Here is a 19418-nt window from a genome sequence, read left to right on the forward strand (position 1 = left end):
GAAGAGAGAAAATCGGGAGAAATTTTTTCTAGGTCATGTGACAGGGAGAGAAAATTGGGGGCTATTCTAGGTATTAGTTTGGGAAAAAATGAGAAGTTATGCGAGAGAGATCGAGAGATAGAAGAGATTCGAGAAAAGGTTGGGGGTATTTAAAGAAATTAGAGCTGGGATAACTATTAGTGGGAGAAAAAATCAGGAGAATTTTCAATAGGTTGGGCAAAAGAGACCAAGGGAGAGAGAAATCGGGTCCTAGGATATTACATAGAGAGAAAATCAAGAGAATTTTGCTAAGTCATGCAAGAGAGGGTGAGAAAATTAGGGGTTAGGATAGTTATTAATGTGAGAGAAAATCAGGACAAATCAAACATAATCATGCGAGAGATCAAGAGAAGTGAGTGAGATTCAAGAAAGTGGTTGGGGGTAGAGAAGGAGAGAGAATTGATAGAATTTTTTCAAGTCATACAAGAGAGATCGAGGGAGAGAGAAAATTGGCTCCTGCGATAGATATTAGTGGGAGAGAAAATCGAGAGAAATTTTGTTAAGTCATGCAAGAGAAAGAAAACCAGGGATTCGGGCAGTTATTAGTGAGTGATAAAATCAAGAGAAGTCATGCTAGGTCATATGAGAGAGATCGGGAGAAGAGAGAGATTTGAGAAAGAGGTCGGTGGTAGAGAAGGAGAGAGAATTGATAGAATTTTTTCAAGTCATACAAGAGAGATCAAGGGAGAGAGAAAATCGGCTCCTGAGATAGATATTAGTGGGAGAGAAAATTGAGAGAAATTTTGTTAATTCATGCAAGAGAAAGAAAACCAGGGATTCGGGCAGTTATTAGCGAGAGATAAAATCAAGAGAAGTCATGCTAGGTCATATGAGAGAGATCGGGAGAAGAAAGAGATTTGAGAAAGAGGTCAGTGGTAGAGAAGGAGAGAGAAAATCAAGTGCTGGGATAGTTATTAGTGGAAAAAAAATTAGGTGATTTTTTGCTAGGACGTGTAGGAGAGAAAATTAGAAGAAGTCATGTTAGGTCGTATGAGAGAGATCAAGAGAAGAGAGGGAGATTTAAAAAAGGTGTTTGGGTAGAGAAGGAGAGAGAAAATTGAGCCTGGGATAGTTACTATTTGGAGAGATAATGGGAGAATTTTTTCTAGGTCGTGCAAGTGAGATCAAGGGTGAGAAAATCGGGTGCTGGGATAGTAATTAATTGGAGAGAAAATCAGGAGAATTTTTGCTAGGTCATGTAAGAGGGTGAGAATATCAATTGCTGGGATAGTTACTAGTTGGAGAGGAAATGAGAAGTCTTGCTAGGTTATGTGAAAGAGATCTAGAAACAGAGAGAGATTCAAGAAAGGGTTGGGGGGTAGAGGATAAATTAGGAGCTATAATAGTTAGTGGGAGAGAAAATCAGGATAATTTTTGCTAGGTTGTGCAAGAGGGAGAGAAAATCGGGGGCTGAGATGGTTATTAGTGGGAGAGAAAATTGAGAGAAGTCATTATGGGTCGTGCGAGAGAGATTGAGAGTAGAGAGAATCGAGAAAGGGGTTGGGAGTACAGAAGGAGAGTAAAAATTTGGGCATGGGATAGTTATTAATGGGAGAGAAAATCGGGAGAATTTTTTATTGGCAATGCAAAAGAGATCGATGGGGAGAGAAAGTCGACGAAAGTAATACTAGGTCGTGCAAGAGAGATTCGAGAAAAGGGTTGGGGGTAAAGATGGAGAAAATTAGGATGGGATAGTTATTTGTGGGAGGGATAATAGGAGAATTTTTTTTAGGCCGTGATAGAGATAGAGGGAGAGAAAATCAGGAGAATTTTTGCTAGGTCATACAATAAGGAGAGAGAATTGATGGTTGAGATAGGTATTAGTTGGATGAAAATGTGAAGAAGTCATGTTAGGTCATGCGAGAGATCGAGAGAATAAAGAGAGATTCGAGAAAGGGTTGGGGGTAGAGTAGAGAGAAATTGGGGCTGTGATAGCTACTAGTTAGAGAGAAAATCAGGAGAATTTTTGCTTGGTCACGCAAGAGAGATTGAGGGACAAAAAATCCGGTCCTAGGATAGTTATCAGTTGAAGAGAAAATCTGGAGAATTTTACTAGGTCATGCAAGAGAATCGAGGGTTGAGATAGTTATTAATGGGAGAGAAAATGGGGAAAAGTCATGCTAGGTTGTGCAAGAGATCGAGAGAAGTGAGTGAGATTCGAGTAAGGGGTTAGGGGTAGAGAAGGAAAGAACATCGTGAGAAAATCAAGGGCTGAAATAGTTATTAGTGGGAGAGAAAATTTGAAGAATTATTGCAAGTCGTGTAGGAGATATCGAGGGAGAGAGAAAATTGGCTACTGGGATAGAAATTAGTGGGAGACAAAATAGAGAGATATTTTGTTAGGTCGTGTGAGAGAAAGAAAATCATAGATTTGGGCAGTTATTAACGGGAGATAAAATCGGGAGAAGTGATGGTAGGTAGTAAGAGAGAGATTCGGGAAAGTGGTTGGGGGTAGAGAAGGAGAGAAAATCAAGTGCTTGGATAATTATTAGTGGGAGAAAAAGTCGGGAGAATTTTTGCTAAGTCGTATGAGAGGGAGAGAAAATCAGGAGAAGTCATGCTAAGTCGTATGAGAGAGATCGAGAGAAGATAGATATTCAAAAAAGGTGTTGGGGTTGAGAAGGAGAGAGAAAATTAGGGCCTGCAATAGTTATTAGTGGGAGAGAAATCGAGAGAAATTTTTATTGGTCGTGCAAAAGAGATCGATGGAGAGAGAAAATCAATAGAATTTTAGCTTGCACATGTGAGAAGGAGAGAAAATCGGGGGCTAGGTAGTTATTAATGGGAGTGAAAATCGAGAGGAGTCATGCTAGGTCGTGCAAGAGAGATTGGGAGGAGAGAGATTCGAGAAAGGGTTTAGGGGTAAAAAAGGAGAGAAATTGGGGTCTAGGATAGTTATTATTGGTAGAGAAAATTGGGAGAATGTTTTCTAAGTCGTGCAAGAGAGATCGATGGGGTAAGAAAATCAGGGGAATTTTTGCTAGGTCATGCGAGACAGAGAAAATCCTGGGCTAGGACAATTATTAGGGCGAGAGAAATAGGGAGTAGTCCTGCTAGGTCGGTCGATAGAGATTCGATAAAAAGGGTCGATAGTAAAGAAGGAGAGAAAATCGAGGGCTAGGATAATTATTAGAGGGAGAGAAAATGGGACAACTTTTTTTTGGGCTGTGAGAGAGATCGTGGGAGAGAAAATCAAGAGAACTTTTGCTAGGTCATGTAACAGGGAGAGAAAATCAGGGGTTGTTATAAGTATTAGTTGGAGAGAAAATGAGGAGAAGTCATGTGAGAGAGATCGAGAGATAGAAGAGATTTGAGAAAAGGTCGGGAGTAGAGGAGAGAGAAATCGGAGCTAGGATAACTATTAGTGGGAGAGAAAATTCGAAGAATTTTTGCTAGGTTGGGCAAAAAATATCAAGCGAGAGAGAAAATCGGGTCTTCGGATAGTTTTTACTTGGAGAGAAAATCGGGAGAATTTTACCAAGTCATGCAAGAGAGGGAGATAAAATTGGGGGTTGGGATAGTTATTAATGTGAGAGAAATTCGAGACAAGTCATGCTTGGTCGTGTGAGAGATCAGGAGAAGTGAGTGAGATTCAACAAAGGGGTTGGGGGGTAGAGAAGGAGAGAGAATTGAGAGAATTTTTGCTAGTCATACAAAAGAGATCGAGGGAGAGAGAAAATCGGCTCCTGGGATAGATATTAGTAGGACAGAAAATTGAGAGAAATTTTGTTAGGTCGTGTGAGAGAAAGACAACTAGGGATTCGGGCAGTTATTAGTAGGCGATAAAATCGAGAGAAGTCAAGCTTGGTCATATGAGAGAGATTAGGAGAAGAGAGGGATTTGAAAAAGGGTCAGGGTAGAGAAGGAGAGAGAATTGGGAGAATTTTTGCAAGTCATACAAGAGAGATCGAGGGAGAGATAATCAGCTCCTGGGATAGATATTAGTGGGAGAGCAAATCGAGAGAAATTTTGTTAGGCCGTGTGACAGAAAGGAAACTAGGGATTCAGGTAGTTATTTGTGTGTGACATAAAATCCAGAGTAGTCATGCTACGAGAGAGATTGGGGGAAGAGAGAGATTTAAGAAAGCGGTCGGGGTAAAGAAGGAGAGAGAAAATCAAGTGTTGGGATAGTTATAAGTCGAAAAAAATCAGGAGAATTTTTTCTTGGTCATGCAGGAGAGAAAATCAGGAGAAGTCATGCTAGGTCATATGAGAGATATCAAGAGAAGAGAGAGAGATTCAAAAAAGGTGTTGGGCTAGAGAAGGAGAGAGAAAATTGGGCCTCAGATAGTTACTATTTGGAGAGATAATGGGAGAATTTTTTCTAGGTCGTCCGAGAGAGATCGAGGGTGAGAATATCAGGTGCTGGGATAGTAATTAATGGGAGACAAAATCGGGAGAATATTTGCTAGGTCGTGGAAGAGGGATAGAAAATCAATGGCAGGGGCAGTTACTAGTTGGAGAGAAAATAAGAAGTCTTGCTAGGTCATGTGAAAGAGATCGAGAGAACAGATAGAGATTCAAGAATGGGTTGGGGTGTAGAGGATAAATTAGGAGCTGTGATAGCCAGTGGGAGAGAAAATCAGGATAATTTTTGCTAGGTTGTGCAAGAGGGAGAGAAAATTGGGGGTTGAGATTGTTATTAGTGAGAGATAAATTCGAGAGAAGTCATGCTGGGTCATGCGAGAGTGATCGAGAGAAGAGAGATAGAATTGAGAAAGGGATTGGGGGTAGAGTAGGAAAGAGAAAATGAAGGGTTGGGATAGTTATTAGTGGTAAAGAAAATCAGGAGAATGTTTTCTAGGTCTTGCAAAAGAGATCAATGGAGAGAGAAAAGGAGGAGAGTTTTTGCTAGGTTATAAGGGAGTAAATCCGGGGCTAGGATAATTATTTGGGTGAGAGAAATTAGGGAGATGTCATGTTAGGTCAGTCAATAGAGATTCAATAAAAGGGTCGATAGTAAAAAAGGAGAGAAAATTAGGGGCTAGGATAATTATTAGAGGGAGAGAAAATGGGACAACTTTTTTTTGGGCCATGAGAGAGAACGAGGGAGAGAAAATCGAGAGAACTTTTGCTAGGTCATGTGACAGGGAGAGAAAATCGGGGGGCTTTTATAGGTATTTGTTGGAGAGAAAATGAGAAGTCATGCAAGAGAGATCGAGAGATATAAGAGATTTGAGAAAAGGTTGGGGGTAGAGGAGAGAGAAATCAGAGCATGGATAACTATTAGTGGGAGAGAAAATTAGGTGAATTTTTGCTAGGTTGGGCAAAAGAGCAAAAGAGATCAAAGGAGAGAGAAAATCAGGTCCTTTGATAATTTTTACTTCGAGAGAAAATCGGAAGAATTTTGCTAAGTCATGCAAGAGGGGGAGAGAAAATTGGGGGTTGGGATAGTTATTAATATGAGAGAAAATCGGGACAAGTAATGCTTGGTCGTGCGAGAGATCAAGAGAAGTGAGTGAGATTCGACAAAGGGGTTGGGGGTAAAGAAGGAGAGAGAAGTGGGAGAATTTTTGCTAGTCATACAAGGGAGATAGAGGGAGAGAGAAAATTGGCTCATGAGAAAGATATTAGTGGGATAGAAAATCGAGAGAAATTTTGTTCGGTCATGTGAGAGAAAGATAATTAGGGATTCAGGCAGTTATTTGTGGGAGATATAATCGAGAGAAGTCATGCTTGGTCATATGAGAGAGATTAGGAGAAGAGAGAGATTTGAGAAGGGGTCGGGGGTAGAGAAGGAGAGAGAAAATCGAGTGATGGGAAAGTTATTAGTGGAAAAAAATCAGGAAACTTTATGCTAGGTCGTACGAGAAAGATCAAGAGAAGATAGGGAGATTCAAAAAGGTGTTGGGGTTGAGAAGGAGAGTGAAAGTTGGGCCTGGGAAAATTTTTTCTCGGTCATGCGAGAGAGATCAAGGATGAGAAATCAAGTGTTGGGATAGTAATTAGTGGGAGAGAAAATCAGAAAAAATTTTGTTAGGTTGTGTAATAGGGAGAGAAAATCAATGGCTGGGACAGTTACTAGTTGCAGAGGAAATGAGAAGTCCTACTAGGTCATATGAAAGAGATAGAGAGAACAGAGAGATATTCAAGAAAGGGTTGGCGGGTAGAGGATAAACTGGGAGCTGTGATAGTTAGTGGGATAGAAAATCATGATAATTTTTGCTAGGTTGTGTAAGAGGGAGAGAAATCGGGGTCTGAGATGGTTATTAGCAGGAGAGAAAATCGAGAGAAGTCATGTTGGGTCATGCGAGAGAGATCAAGAGAAGAGAGATAGAATTGAGAAAGGGGTTGGGGGTAGAGAAGGAAAGAGAAAATTATAGGTTGGGATAGTTATTAGTGGGAGAGAAAATAGTGATAATGTTTTCTAGATCGTGTAAGAGAGATCGATGGAGAGAAAATCAGGAGAATTTTTGCTAGGTCATATGAGAGGGAGAAAATCCGGGGCTAGGATAATTATTAGTAGGAGAGAAAATCGGGAGAAGTCATGCTAGGTTAGGCGATATAGATTCGATAAAAGGGTCGATAGTAAAGAAGCAGAGAAAATCGGGGGCTAGGATAATTATTAGTGGGAGAGAAAATGGGATAACTTTTTTTAGGTTGTGAAAGAGATCGAAGGAGAGAAAATTGGGAGAACTTTTGCTAGGTCATGCTATAGGGATAGAAAATCGAGGGATGTTATAGGTATTAGTTGGAATAAAAATGAGAAGTCAAGAGAGAGAGAAAGAGAGATAGAAGAGATTCGAGAAAAGGTTGGGGGTAGAGGGTAAAGAAATCGGAGCAGGGATAACTATTAGTAGGCAAGAAAATTAGGAGAATTTTTGCAAGGTTGGGTAAAAGAGATCATGGGAGAGAGAAAATCGTGTCTTAGGATAGTTATTATTTGGAGAGAAAATCGAGAGATTTTGCTAAGTCATGCAAGAGAGGGAGAGAAAATTAGTGGTTGGGATAGTTATTAATGTTACACCTATGCCCTGACTCAGTTTAATTTGAATTGTTGTGATAGGTCTTGGACCGAAGATCGGAAGCACAGTTGGGTTTTGGCTCATGGCCACCCATTGCCAAAGGGGGAGAGATGACCCCAAGTGTTCGTGCATTGCGTGCCAGTCTAACTGGAGGGGATTCGTACCTTTCGATCCCAAATGGTAAGTGACCCGACTCCTCACACATAAATCCTAGCACCTACCGGAGTTGTCAAAAGACCCTAAGCACGGCCGAGGGCAACTACCAGTGCAAGGCCAGTGGGTGGACAACAAACAGTCAAGTTGTCTTATCCACAGGAAACACTGGACCTGCTTCCTGTAGCTGTTTCCTGTGAACCAAATAGGTTGTTGTCAAGGTTTCGATGCCCATGGGTCCCGCCACTCACATTGCGGATAGTCTCGGATGATCCCAAATCATCCTCCACATATTCCCCATGATGTGAGCACATTTCGGACCTAAGTGGTATGGTTCTTGCGCTCCAAAAGTTGTATTAACCAGATCGGTCTGGATAGGGTCCAACCGAATGGACCCTAAGGTCCACTTTAACTCATAAGTTAGAAATGAAGAATTCATTTCCTCATTTTTTTTCTTTGCCCAAAATGTAAGAGAAGAGAGGAAGGAAGAAAAGAGGAGGAAGAAGAAGAAGACAAAGAAGGGGGAAAGGGTTTATCTTGGTGCCAGCTACCGCCTAGTTGCCGGAATCGCTGCTGGAGGTAAGTACAACCTCCCATACAACTCTCTCTTTATTTTGACCTAAATTTAAGCTATATTTAGATGGAATCTTAGTGTACAAACCATATGGAGGTCGTGGAATGCGTATTCTACCTCCCCGGTGCCGTTGTCAAGCTCAAACCAAGCCCGGTGAGCTCCGACAAAAAGATTGGTCAAATGACCACCTAGGGTTTCGATCTTTCAATCGACGTATCTACCAAATGGTTGGTGGAATTGGGATTTTGTTGGCTTAGAATGATGCTAGGAACATTGCCTACAAACTCCACTGAACAAATCTTGACGATGGGGCCTGAGCTGGAAAGTCCCAACTCAAGTTAGACAGTTCTGTACTATCACAAGAAACAAGCCACCAGAAACACTGGGCCTACTTCCGGTGGGCTGTTTCCGGTGAACCACAGAGGCTAATGAGCTCTCTGTCACCACCATCGAAAACAACACTGATATTTCTGGTGGAAATATTCTGTTTTCGGTGGTTGTTTCCGGTGACATTACTGTCACTGGGACACCTTGTCTGTACCTTTTGGGGGTGACCCAAGTGGGCCTCTCCTGATCAAGAGAAGTCCATGAGATTCGAGAAAGGGGTTAGGGGTAGAGAAGGAGAGAGAATTGGGAGAATTTTTGCAAGTCATACAAGAGAGATCGAGGGAGAGAGAAAATCAGCTCCTGTGATAGATATTAGTGGGGGAGAAAATCTAGAGAAATTTTGTTAGGTCGTCTGAGAGAAAGAAAACCAAGGATTCAGACAGTTATTAGTGGGAGATAAAATTGAGAGAAGTCATGCTAGGTCATATAAGAGAGATCAGGAGAAGAGAGAGATTTGAGAAAGGGGTTAGTGGTAGAGAAGGAGAGAGAAAATCGAGCATTGGGATAGTTATTAGGGTGAGAAAATCGGGTGCTGGGATAGTAATTAGTTGGAGAGAAAATCAGGAGAATTTTTGCTAGGTCATGTAAGAGGGAGAGAAAATCAATGGTTGGGACAGTTACTAGTTGGAGAGGAAATGAGAATTCTTGCTAGGTAGTGTGAAAAAGATCGAGAGAACAGAGAGATTCAAGAAAACTTTGGGTGGTGGAGAATAAATTGGGAGCTGTGATAGTTAGTGGGAGAGAAAATCGGGATAGTTTTTGCTAGGTTGTGCAAGAGGGAGAGAAAATCGGGGGTTGAGATGGTTATTAGTGAGAGAGAAAATAGGGAGAAGTCATGACGGGTTATGTGAGAGATTGAGAGTAGAGAGAATCGAGAAAGGGGTTGGGAGTACGGAAGGAGAGTAAAATTTTGGGCTTAGGATAGTTATTACTGGGAGAGAAAATCGGGAGAATTTTTTGTTAGTCATGCGAGAGAGATTGATGGAGAGAGAAAATCGAGGGAAGTAATGTTAGGTCGTGCAAGAGAGATTTAAGAAAAGGGTTGGGGATAAAGATGGAGAAAAATCTAACTAAGATAGTTTTTAGTGGGAGGGATAATAGGAGAATTTATTTTAGTCCGTGATAGAGATAGAGGGAGAGAAAATCGGGAAAATTTTGGCTAGGCCATACGATGAGGACAGAAAATCAAGGGTTGAGATAGGTATTAGTTGGATAGAAAATGTGGAGAAGTCATGTTAGGTCATACGGGAGATCGAGAGAATAAAGAGAGATTCAAGAAAGGGTTGGGGTAGAGTAGAGAGAAATTGGGGCTGTGATAGCTAATAGTTGGAGAGAAAATCAGGAGAATTTTTGCTTGGTCATGCAAGAGAGATCGAGTGACAGAAAATTGGGTCCTAGAATAGTTATCAGTTGGAGAGAAAATCTAAAGAATTTTACTAGGTCATGCAAGAGAATCGAGGGTTGAGATAGTTAATAATAAGAGAGAAAATTAGGAGAAGTCATGCTAGGTCGTGCAAGAGATCGAGAGGTATGAGATTTGAGAAAGAGGTTTGGGGTAGAGAAGGAAAGAACATCGTGAGAAAATCGGGGGCTAAAATAATTATTAGTGGGAGAGAAAATTTAAAGAAATATTACAAGTCGTGTAGGAGATATCGTGGGAGAGAGAAAATCGGCTACAGGGATAGAAATTAGTGGGAGTGAAAATAGAGAGATATTTTGTTAGGTTGGGTGAGAGAAAGAAAATCATAGACTCGGGCAATTATTAGTGAGAGATAAAATCGAGTGAAGTGATGCTAGGTAATAAGAGAGAGATTCGAGAAAGTGGTTGGGGGTAGAAAAGGAGAGAGAAAATTAAGTGCTTGGATAGTTATTAGTGGGAGAAAAAGTCGGGAGAATTTTTGCTGAGTTGTACGAGAGAGAGAGAAAATCAGGAGAAGTCATGCTAGGTCGTATGAGAGAGATCTAGAGAAGATGGTGTTTCAAGAAAGGTGTTGGGGTTGAGAAGGAGAGAAAATTAGGGCCTATAATAGTTATTAGTGGAAGAGAAATCGGGAGAATTTTTTATTGGTCGTACAAAAGAGATCGATGGAGAGAGAAAATTAGAAGAATTTTAGCTAGCATGAGTTAGATGGAGAGAAAATCGGGGCTAGGTAGTTATTAATAGGAGCAAAAATCACGAGGAGTCATACAAGGTCGTGCAAGAGAGATTGAGAGGGGAGTGATTCAAGAAAGGGGTCGTGGGTAATAAAGGAGAGAAAGTTGGGGTCTGGGATAGTTATTATTGGGAGAGAAAATTGGAGAATTTTTTTTAGGTCGTGCGAGAATGATCAAGGGTGAGAAAATCGGGCGCTGGGTAGTTATTAGTGGGAGAGAAAATCGGGGGAGTTTTTTCTAGATCATACGAGAGGGAGAGAAAATCGAGGGCTAGGATAGTTATTAGTTGTAGAGAAAATGGGAAGAGGTCATGCTAGGTCATGTGAGAGAGATTAAGTGCAAAGATAGATTCGAGAAAGATTTGGGGGTAGAGGAAAGAAATTGAAGGTTGGGCTAGTTATTAATGGGAGAGAAAATTGGGAGATTCTTTACTAGGTTATGCAACAGAGATCGAGGGAGAGAAAATTGAGTGTTGGGATAGTTATTAGCGGAGATAAAATCGGGAGAATTTTTTCTAGGTCATATGAGAGAAGGAGAGAAAATCGGTGGTTGCGATAATTATTAATGGGAGTGAAAATTGGGAGAAGTCATGCTATGTCGTGCGAGAGAGATCGAGAGAAGAGAGGCAAATTTGAGAAAGGCATTGGTGATAGAGAAGGAGAGAAATTCAAGGGCTGGGATAGTTGAGATACCCTGTATCAAAATTTATCTGCATGCCTCGGGTGTCGGCATATAGTAGGCACTAAGGGCAGCTGGGCTGCCTTAGTTGGCCAGTGAAGGTTGCACAATGGGCATACCAATTGCTTGTGCACTGGACAAACAATGAAGAAATTAGGCCAAAATGGTGAAATGTAGGTCACACACATGTCTGACCTTTGGCCATGTAGTTGGAACTACTGGGTGAACAGTTTTATTGTCACCGGTAGACCACCGGCCAGCCAGTGAGACCTTCTGGTGGTTTTGTCTGCAGCCCAAACTTCATTATGTCGCTGTGGGTCCCATATCTTTGTGGGCATATCTCGGCCAATTATATGAGTTGAAAGGGCATCCAACACTGGTCATGTGGCACCCAACATGCAGATGATCAAGTAGGCCCACATGCCAGCATTGGTGCTTAATTCAGTTTTAAAAATGGGCCCTTACAGCCAAACAAGCCCTAATGGTTATGCCCAGCCATTATATAAACCCATTTACTCTCATTTCTCAGAAACTCAATTCGTTTGGGGTAAGAGGAGAAGAAAGAGAGGAGGAGGAGAAGAAGGGGGTTGTTTGGGTTGTGGATGTAGGGCTGTATGCAGCTGATCCTTACTGTTGCTGCTGCCCCTACTGTAGCATGCAAGCTGCGAATGTTGCTGTCCCGGTGATGATGCTATATCTGCTACTGCACACTGCATGCTACCCCTGCTGCCTCTGCTGCACACGCTGGCTGCTGCCTCTCATGTTGCTGCTACATGCCAGCTGAAGGAAGTACATGGAGCTGTTGTCCAAGCATAGAGCAAGCTACTCAAGAGTGTAAGCTGTTGTCCAAGTTGGGAGAATTACTGTTGCTACCTTTCCTACTGCTGTACCTTCTAAATTAAGGTAAAAATCCTACTTCCTAATTGCTGCACAAGAGGGTAAGCAAAAAATAATTTCAGCAAGGTTTCCCAATACACCACCCAGAACTGGGAACCTTGGACTGCATGCCTGGGATTTGGCAGGGAATCAGTCACAGGGACTGTGTAAATTATGTTAGCTTAATGTACTATGTTAATTTGGGTTGGAGTTAAGTTAATATGATCGCTGTAGCCTCTTTCAGTCAAAATTGGGCTGAATAGGTGGGTAAGTAACCCAGGGATAGGGAATTTACACTGTAAGCCTGGAATTCGGGCAAATTCAGTCACAGGAACTGAAACTAAGCATGATGGTATACTGTTGATGTATTAAATGGGATTTGCACAGGTCCCATGTTGTCCCTATGTGCCCTATAGATGAATTGAGAGCTATGGATGTGCAGTTAGTAACCCAAGACTTGAATTGGGTTTAATGTCTAATATGCAAGTATTCTAAGTAATATATGCTTGCTGTCCTCACTGCAGGGCTGTGTTCAGATTGGGAAAATGTCCCTGCAGCCCCTATAGCTGAGTGTTGGGTTGGACACGGGGAATCCCATGTTTCTGTGTTGGAAACCCAATTATAGGAGATGGGTTGGTGTTGTGGGTTGTTGTCCATACATCTGGGACAGTGCATAGGCCTGCAACCATCCCTGTAATCCCTTGTAAATAGGTGTCAGACCTCATTTCAAGAATGTTCTTGTCCAGGGTTGAAAACCCAGCTGCTGGGATAGAGCTTAAGTAATGTAATTATAAATTGAGTATTGATAGCATGATAAGCCTGTGCCTGGAGGTAGGTACATGTTTGTACTTTATTCCTATGGATGATCATAGTCTAAAATAGACTTGGTATGATGAGGGGAATTCTATTTCAGAGCTGGGATCACCATCCCAGAACTGAGATAGAAGGATGGAGTAGTTCAGAGACCGACCATCTCTGACTCACTTCAGAACCTCAAAAGCTGGGGAATCATAAGTATGGGTTGATCAAGAGTACAGGCTTCTATCTAAGGTTTTAGAGACCTAATTATGTGGTTACCTATATTGAAGAACCCAAAGTAGTAGGTCTCCTATGTTAGAATGTATGTAATAGGGGTACTTTTGGAACTATCTTATGTTAAGTTGTCCTTTTATGTATTTTCTATTATTTCTCTTTCACCTCCCTTAGGGAGGTCTATGTAATATTCCTAAGAGTTGTTTGAACTTAATATATATGGGAAAGGGCAAGAAGCCTCCCTAATGTTTTGCACTCATTTCCTTTTCCTTCTTTCAACTTCTCTCCTTCTTCCTACTCTCTTCCCTCTTCTTCCCTCATCTGTTACCCTAGTCTTCCTTATTTGTAACTTGGTATCAAACATTGTGCAAGGGATCAAGAGAATAGAGAGAGATTCGAGAAAGGGTTGGGGGTAGATGAGAGAGAAATCGGGGTTGGGATGACTATTAGTGGGAAAGAAAGTCAAGAGAGATTTTGCTAGATTGTGCAAAAGAGATCGAAGGAGAGAGAAAATCGGGTCATTGGATAGTTATTAGTTGGAGAGAAAATTGGGAGAATTTTGTTAAGTCATGCAAGAGAGGGAGAGAAAATCAGGGGTTAGTATAGTTATTAATGTGAGAGAAAATTGGGACAAGTCATGCTAGATCGTGTGAGAGATTGAGAGAAGTGAGTGAGATTCGAGAAAGGGGTTGGGGGTAGAGAAGGAGAGAAAATGAGGGCATGGAATAGTTATTAGTGGAAGAGAAAATCGGGAGAATCTTTGCTAGCTTGTCCTAAAGGGAGAGAAAATCAGTGGTTGTGATAGTTATTAGTTGGAGAGGAAATGGGGAGAACTAATGCTTTGTCATACAAGAGAGATCAAGAGAATAGAGAGAGATTAGAGAAAGGGTTTGGTGTAAAGGATAAATCGGGAGCTGGGATAGTTAACAGTGGGAGAGAAAATTAAGAGATTTTCCACTAGGTCATGAGAGAGAGATCGAGGGAGAGAGAATTAGGAAAAAATTTTCTAGTTCATGTGAGAAAGGGAGAGAAAATCGGGGGTTGGGATAGTTATTAATGGGAAATGAAATCGGGAGAAGTCATACTTGGTTTGGTGAGAGAGATCGAGAGAACAGAGAGACAAAGAGAAAAAGGATTTGGTGGTAGAGAAGGAGAGGGAAACTCCTATCATAATTCGGCTAGGCTATCTGCCTATTATAGTACTCCTATATTGGATCTCATAAGGAAGAGGCTCCAACTCTGGGAAGGGAAACTCTTATCCTTTGCGGGCCATCTTGAGCTCAATTAGATCTGTGCTCTAAGCCTCTTACATATATTGGTCCAGTATATATGGGCTCCCGGAATCCATCATTACAAAGCTTGAGTCCATGTTTATAGCTTTTCTATAGAAAGGTAGTGAGTGCTCTAGATTCCTTCAGCCCATTAGTTGGTCAAGAGTCTATCTCCCAAAATCTGAGGGAGATCTAGGGTTAAGAAGGAAAAAGGATGTTAATTTCATAGGTACTATAAAGCTTGCTTGGAGAGTTATCTCCAAACAGAAGAGTATATGGGTTAACTCCTTTTGAACAGTGAAGATGCCTGGGGAAGCTTTTTAGGTTTGGGGGAAGATCTTGGATACCCGCCTCCAAATCTCCTTAGCTATATCCACAAAAATTAGAGATGTTACTTCCTCTCTTCTCTGGCTTGATCCCTGACACCCAAATGGAATCCTCTATCACTCCATTTCGGCTAGAAGCATCTATAGTTCTGGTCTATCTAAGTATGCTCTTGTGGCCGATATTATTTCTTCCTGGAGATGGTCTCCCCCAAGTCATGCTACAACCCAGCATGCCACCATTTGGAACTCCCTTCGCCCCCATCTAAGCATCCCAGAGGAAGGATTCTATCACTTAGTTGCCGGCTACATCAAAGTTGTTCTCCTTCAGATCTTCCTGGGATTTCATCAGGACCCGAAGCCCAGTCATCCTTTGGCACAGACTCATATGGTTCCCCCACCACATCCCTAGGCAGAGCTTCACGACATAGAGAGTCTTCAACAATGCCTTGCCCATGAAACCTTTCCTCATTCACAGAGGTAACCTTGTACACCCCATGTGTATTCTATATGGTAACAAGCTGGAAGATATTGACCACCTTTTCTTCACTTACCCTATCTCCATCTCCATCTAGAAATTTGTTCTCTCCAAATGCTAGCCTTCTAATAGAAGAATTCTTCCTCTGCAACGGGAGTGGATTTGGGTGGATATTACTTTTCAAGGTAAATCAATATGTGACCCAGTGGGAAAGCTTGCTTTCTGTGCCACAATAAACTAGATTTTGATGTAGAAATGGACCTCCAATTCTAGCTCCTTGGATAACATTTGGGGCTCCATCTCCTTTGATGTCAAGGCAAAAGTCTCTCGGATCTCTACCACTTATACCCCCACCCCTAGAAATTGTCATATTGTAAACTTCTGGGAGCTGCCTAGCTTCCTCATTAGGAGTGGCCCTCATCTTTGAGTTTTATTAACTCTTTTCCTCCCCCTCTTAATTGGGGTTGTATATTTTCTCTTTTCCTCTTAGCAATGAAATTATTTATTCACAAAAAAAGAAGAGGAGAGAAATTCGGAGGCTAGGCTAGTTATTAGTGGGAAAAAATCAGGTGATTTTTTGCTAGGTCATGCGAGAGAAAGAGTAAATCAAGTGCTAGATGGTTATTAGTGGGAGAGAAAATTGAGAGAAGTCATGCTGGGTCATGCGAGAGAGATCGAGATAAAAGAGATAGAATTGAGAAAGGGGTTGGGGGTAGAGAAGGAAAGAGAAAATCGTGGGTTGGGATAGTTATTAGTGGGAGAGAAAATCGGGAGAATGTTTTCAAGGTCATGCAAAAGAGATCGATGGAGAGAGAAAATCAGGAGAAATTTTGCTAGGTCATTAGAGAGGGAGAAAATCCAGGGCTAGGATAATTATTAGTGGGATAACTATTAGTTAGAGCGAAGATCAGGATAATTTTTACTAGGTTGGCCAAAAGAGATCATGGGAGAGAGAAAATTGGGTCCTAGGATAGTTATTACTTAGAGAGAAAATCGGGAGAATTTTGCTAAGTCATGCAAGAGGGGGAGAGAAAATTGGGGGTTGGGATAGTTATTAATGTGAGAGAAAATCGGGACAAGTAATGATTGGTCGTGCGAGAGATCAGGAGAAGTGAGTGAGATTCGACAAAGGGGTTGGGGGTAAAGAAGGAGAGAGAATTGAGAGAATTTTTACAAGTCATACAAGAGAGATCAAGGGAGAGAGAAAATCGGCTCCTGGGATAGATATTAGTGGGACAGAAAATTGGGAGAAATTTTATTAGGTCATGCAAGATAAAGAGAACCAGGGATTCAGGTAGTTATTAGTGGGAGATAAAATCGAGAGAAGTTATACTAGGTCATATGAGAGATTGGGAGAAGAGAGAGATTTAAGAAAAAGGTCGGGGGTAAAGAAGAAGAGAGAAAATTGAGTGTTGGGATTGTTATTAGTGGGAAAAAATCAAGAGTATTTTAGCTAAGTCCTACAGGAGAGAAAATCAGGAGAAGTCATGCTAGGTCATATGAGAGAGATCAAGAGAAGAGAGGGAGATTCAACAAAGGTATTGGGGTAGAGAAGGAGAGGGAAAATTGTTCCTGGGATAGTTATTATTTGGAGAGATAATGGGAGAAATTTTTCTAGGTCATGCGAGAGAGATCAAAGGTGAGAAAATCGAGTGATGGGATAGTAATTAGGGGGGAGAAAATTGGGAGAATTTTTACTAGGTCGTGTAAGAGGGAGAGAAAATCAATGGCTGAGACAATTACTAGTTGGAGAGAAAATGAGAAGTCTTGCTAGGTCATGTGAAAGAGATCGAGAGAACAAGATTCAAGAAAGGGTTTGGGGGTAAAGGATAAATTGGGTACTGTGACAGTTAGTGGGAGAGAAAATCAGGATAAATTTTGCCAAGTTGTGCAAGAGGGAAAGAAAATCGGGGGCTGAGATGGTTATTAGTGGGAGAGAAAATCAAGAAAAGTCATACTGGGTCGTGCGAGCAATATCGAGAGAAGAGAGAGAATTGAGAAAAGGGTTGGGGGTAGAGAAGGAAAGAGAAAATCGGGGGTTGGGATAGTTTTTAATGTGAGAGAAAATTGGGACAAGTCATGCTAGATCGTGTGAGAGATCGAGAGAAGTGAGTGAGATTCAAGAAACGGGTTAGGGTAGGGAAGGAGAGAAAATCAGGGCCTGAAATAGTTATTAGTGGGAGAGATAATCGGGAGAATCTTTGCTAGCTCATCCTAAAGGGAGAGAAAATCAATGGCTAGGATAGTTATTGGTTTGAGAGGAAATAGGAGAATTATTGTTAGGTCATGCGAGAGAGATCAAGAAAACAGAGAGAGATTCGAGAAAGGGTTAGGGGTAGAGGATAAATTGGGAGCTCAAATAGTTAATAGTGGGAGAGAAATTGAGAGATTTTTTGCTAGGCCGTGTGAGAGAGATCAAGGGAGAGGGAATTGGGAATTGTGAAATTTTTGTTTTAGGTTTTGTGAGAGAGGGAGAGAAAATCGGGGTTGGGCTAGTTATTAATGGGAAAGGAAATCGGCAGAAGTCATGCTTTGTGTTGGGCAAGAGAGATTGAGAGAACAGAGATACAGATTAGAGAAAGGAGTTGGTGCTAGAGAATAAGAGAGAAATTCGGGGGCTAGGCTACTTATTAGTGGGAAAAAATCTGAAGAATTTTTCTTAGGCCGTGCTAAAGTAAGAATAAATCAGGGGCTAGGATGGTTTTTAGTGGGAGAGAAAATCGAGAGAATTTATGCTGGGTAATGTGAGAGAGATCGAGAGAAGAGAGATAGAATTGAGAAAGGGGTTGGGGTAGAGAAGGAAAGAGAAAATCATGGGTTGGGATAGTTATTAGTGGGAGAGAAAATCGAGAGAATGTTTTCAAGGTCATGCGAGAGAGATCGATGGAGAAAGAAAATCAAGAGAATTTTTTCCAGGTCATGCAAGAGGAAGAAAATCCAGGGCTAGGATAATTATTAGTGGGAGAGAAAATTGAGAGAAGTTATGCTAAGTCGGGTGATAGAGATTTGAAAAAAGGATCTATAGTAAAGAAGGAGAGAAAATTGAGGCTAGGATAATTATTAGTGGGAGAGAAAATGGGACAATTTTTTTTTAGGCCATAATAGAGATCGAGGGAGAGAAAATCGGGAGAACTTTTCCTAGGTCATGCAGTAGGGGGAGAAAATCAGGGGCTGTTATAGGTATTAGTGGGAGAGAAAATAAAGAGAAGTCATGCGAGAGAGATTGAGAGATAGAGAGAGATTCGAGAAAACGTTGGGGGTAGAGGATAGGGAGATTGAAGCTGGGATAACTATTAGTGGGAGAGAAAATCAAGAGAATTTTTGTTAGGTTGGGCATAATAGATCAATGGAGAGAGAAAATCAGGTCCTAGGATAGTTAATACATGGAGGGAAAATCGGGAGAATTTTGCTATGTCACGTAAGAGAGGGAGAGAAAATGGGGGGTTGGGATTGTTATTAATGTGATAGAAAATCGGGACAAGTCATGTTTGGTCGTGCGAGAGATTAGGAGAAGTGAGTGAGATTCGAGAAAAGGGTTCGGGGTAGAGAAGGAGAGAGAATTAGGAGAATTTTTATAAGTCATACAAGAGAGATTGAGGGAGAGAAAATCGGCTCCTGGGATAGATATTAGTGAGAGAGAAAATTGGGAGAAATTTTGTTAGGTTGTGTAAGAGAAAGAAAACCAGGGATTCGGGCAGTTTTTAATGGGAGATAAAATCGAGAGAAGTCATGCTAGGTCATATGAGAGAGATCGGGAGAGGTGAGAGAGTTGAGAAAGGGGTCCAGGTAGAGAAGGAGAGAGAAAATTAAGTATTGGGATAGTTATTAGTGGGAAAAAATCAGGAGAATTTTTGTTAGGTCGTGTAAGAGAGAAAATCAGGTGAAGTCATACTAGGTCGTATGAGAGAGATCAAGACAAGGGAGGGAGATTCAAAAAAGGTGTTTGTGTAGAGAAGGAGAGAGAAAATCAGGCTTGAGATAGTTACTATTTGGAGAGATAATGGGAGAATTTTTTATACGTCGTGCAGAGAGATCGAGGGTGAGAAAATCGGGTGCTGGGATAGTAATTAGTTGGAGAGAAATCAGAGGAATTTTTACTAGGTTGTGTAAGAGGGAGAGAAAAATCAATGGCTGGGATAATTACTAGTTGGAGGTGAAATGATAAGTCTAGCTAGGTCACATGAAAGAGATCGAGAGAATAGAGAGAGATTCAAGAAAGGGTTGGGGGTAGAGGATAAATTGGGAGCTGTGATAGTTAGTGGGAGAGAATCAGGATAGTTTTTACCAGGTTGTGGAAGAGGGATAGAAAATCAGGGGCTGATTTGGTTATCAGTGGGAGAGAAAATCGGGAGAAGTCATGCTAGGTCGTGCGAGAAAGAATGAGAGAAGAGAGAAAGGGGTTGGGAGTACAAAAGGAGAGTGAAAATTTGGGCTTGGGATAGTTATTAGTGGGAGAGAAAACTGGGAGAATTTTTTGTAGGTCGTCCG

At 41.4% G+C, this 19418-nt stretch overlaps 1 protein-coding gene across 1 annotated transcript in view; it reads left to right on the plus strand.

Moving 5' to 3' along the window:
- The window catches only part of LOC122078649, a 61354-nt gene that overhangs the window by 23184 nt on the left and 18752 nt on the right, over positions 1–19418 (plus strand). The gene's annotated exons all lie outside the window — the stretch shown is intronic.

The sequence above is a fragment of the Macadamia integrifolia genome, chromosome 5 (assembly GCF_013358625.1).
Source record: "Macadamia integrifolia cultivar HAES 741 chromosome 5, SCU_Mint_v3, whole genome shotgun sequence".
NCBI classification, from domain to species: domain Eukaryota; kingdom Viridiplantae; phylum Streptophyta; class Magnoliopsida; order Proteales; family Proteaceae; genus Macadamia; species Macadamia integrifolia.